Below are 2,860 nucleotides of genomic sequence, written 5' to 3'. Positions count from 1 at the left end.
CCCCCGTTCTCGGATCCGCTCTCACTCCCATCATCATCATCATTGTCATCATCATCGCCATCAGAAACCAAGGCTTCAGCATTGGCTTTAAGTTCTTTGGCCACTTTTTATCTCTTCAGCGAGATCGAAACCACGAGCATGGATCTCCTCAAGGGTTTCCCTCCGAGATCGGCACTTAGGAAATTCGGCATCCCAATGTGCTCGAGCATCGGCGGTCTCGGCTGCCTCTCTTACTTGGACCTGGGGAGCCTCAGCATCGGCCCGATAGACGGCCACGAGTGCATCTGCATCGGCCTTTGCCTTTTCGGCATCAGATTTGGCCTTTGCATGTACAGAGGCTAACCCAGCCTCGAGCTCCTCTATTATTATTACTTGAACCAGGCCTTTTTCATTCATTCTTTAAAGTTGGGTTTCGGCCGATGATAACTGGGCTCGAGCAGTTTCTTTCTCTTCAGCAAAGCGGTCCTTACCTTCTTTCCAGTGCAGAGACTCCACTTTTATCACGTTGACCTCCTCACGAAGTTTCCCGATCATCTCAATTTTTTGCTGCAACTGTGAGACCTAAAATTTAGCCATTGTTCCGGTATCAAGCCCATAGGTTTTTAAAGTATCATTACCTGCTCAGACAAGTTGGTCTGATCTCGATAAGCCTTGGCCAACTTAGCTCGGAGGTCATTTATTTCCTCTTCTCTCTGCCCTAAGAGAAGTGTTAGGGATTTCCTCTCATCAGTAACCCGTTGAAGGTCGGCCTCATATCGACGTAGCTCGTTTTGGGACCGAGAACATATTTCTCGATGAACTACCGATGCCTACAAAAGAAAGAGGAAACGAAGTTAACGAAAAGTAAACATGAAGATAATACCGATAAAATAATTTTAAGGCTTACCTGATTCAAAGCCTGCCGCACCCCATGAAAAAGATCCGGTTCATCACCAGTACTGGCAACGTCCTCAACACTGGTAAACATGTCACGAAAGGGATCCTCTCCATAGTGAAGCCTGTCTAGATCGAGGTCCCCTAGAGCTTGAGCTTCCCAAATCACCCCTTCGGAAACAACGGGAAAGGTGGGCGAATCTTCGATTGCTGCTGCCCCAAAAGAATCACTTAGAGCATTCTCTTCAATTCGAAGGGATTCGAGGGCCCTTTCAGACATATCCCCCATCCGTTGGCTCCGATGAGATGAATCTTCGATCTCCGATAATTCGGGGATTCCACCCGAATTTTTCTCCGGTATATCCTCAGTTCGAGGCGGAGCCTCATGAAGCGTCATCGATCTAGCAGCTGATGGGGCATCGGTGGTTCTCTTCGTTTGGGCCGCCAGCGCGGACCCATCATTTTCTTCTTCATCATCTTCATCCCTTAGACGCAGAACTGTTTCCACGGTCAAATGAATGGCATTCTTGTTCGGCTTATGAGTCGTCCTCTTCTTCGATTTTGGATCTTCAGGAACGGTGGATCTTTTCCTTTTATTTTCCTTCACCGGCTTTGGGACAGAGGCCAAATTTTTTTCCTCGTTGGACAAGGGCCTCAAAACCGCATCTTTACCTAAACTTGCATATGGAAAATTTTATTAAGATATTCGAAAACTACCTCGTTCGAACTATCAAAGAGTACGAGAAAGGGGCTTACCATGATTTTTGGCCTCCCACCGACCCTTTGACAAATTGCGCCATGAGCGCTCGGCGTATGTGGAGGTCGAGAGAAGAGCTCGTACCCAATTCTTGAGATCGGGAACTGCTCCGGGCATCTAAGGAACCGCTACATCACAAAAAGAAGAGTGTCGATGAGAAAAGAAATGAAAGAACAAAATAGAAACAATAGCAGGATCACATTTACGTTTCATATTCCACTCCTCAGGAAAAGGCATATTTTCGGTCGGAATCAGGTTCGAAGTCCTCACTCGAACGAACCTGCCTATCGAACCCCGATCCCTATCCTCGTCAATACTCGAGAACAGAGCCTTGGAAGCTCGACACTGAATTTTTATTTACCCTCCTCGAAAAAGTCGAGGGCGATACAATCGGATAAAATGGTCGAGGGTGAACGGCATCCCCTCGATTTTGCTCATAAAATATCGGATCAGGACAACGATCCGCCAAAAAGAAGGATGGACCTGGCCTAGGGTTAATTGGTATTGACGACGAAAGTCAATATGTCACGACCCAAATTTCCCACCTCCGGACCGTGATGGCGCCTAAAATTTTACTTGCTAGGCAAGCCAACGTTAGAATAACATTATCCATTTTTAAAACAATTGTTAAATTTATTAATAACAAGGAAGCAAATGCGAAAGCAATTTTGAAATAATCCATAATAAAAACTCGCAAAATCGGAACACCCGTTCCGATACGAGTTCAATCATACCAAATCTGTCTAATTCCGATATCAAATGGACCTTCAAATCTTAATTTTTCGTTTTTGGAAAGTTTTACGAAAATGCCAATTTCTTCCATCTAAATCCGAAATAAATGATGAATATAGACATGGATTTGTGAAATACAATCACTATATGATAAAGAACACTTACCCAGTCTGAAATTATGAAAAACTCCTTTGAAATCGCCCCTAAGCCGAGTTATAATTGAGGGTTTGTGAAAAATGGGAAAAATCCCGTTTTTGGTTCTGTTTTAAGTCACAGGGGTCAGGCCTTCTTCGCGTTCGCGAAGGGCCTGTCGCGTTCGCGATGAGTAGCAGCCCATGACTTTCGCGTTCGCAAAGGTATTCCCCCCTGGCCTTCGCGTTCGCGAGGCATATCTCGTGTTCGCACTGAAGGAATGATCGACCCTCCCCAGGTGTGCCTAGCACTACGCGTTCGCGAGGAGATGGTCGTGTTCGCGAAGGGTAATGCCCGCATCGCTTC

The sequence above is a fragment of the Nicotiana tomentosiformis genome, chromosome 6 (genome assembly GCF_000390325.3).
Source record: "Nicotiana tomentosiformis chromosome 6, ASM39032v3, whole genome shotgun sequence".
Classification (NCBI taxonomy): Eukaryota; Viridiplantae; Streptophyta; class Magnoliopsida; order Solanales; family Solanaceae; genus Nicotiana; species Nicotiana tomentosiformis.
The sequence above is the reverse complement of the archived record's forward strand: the minus strand, read 5'-3'. Positions refer to the sequence as shown.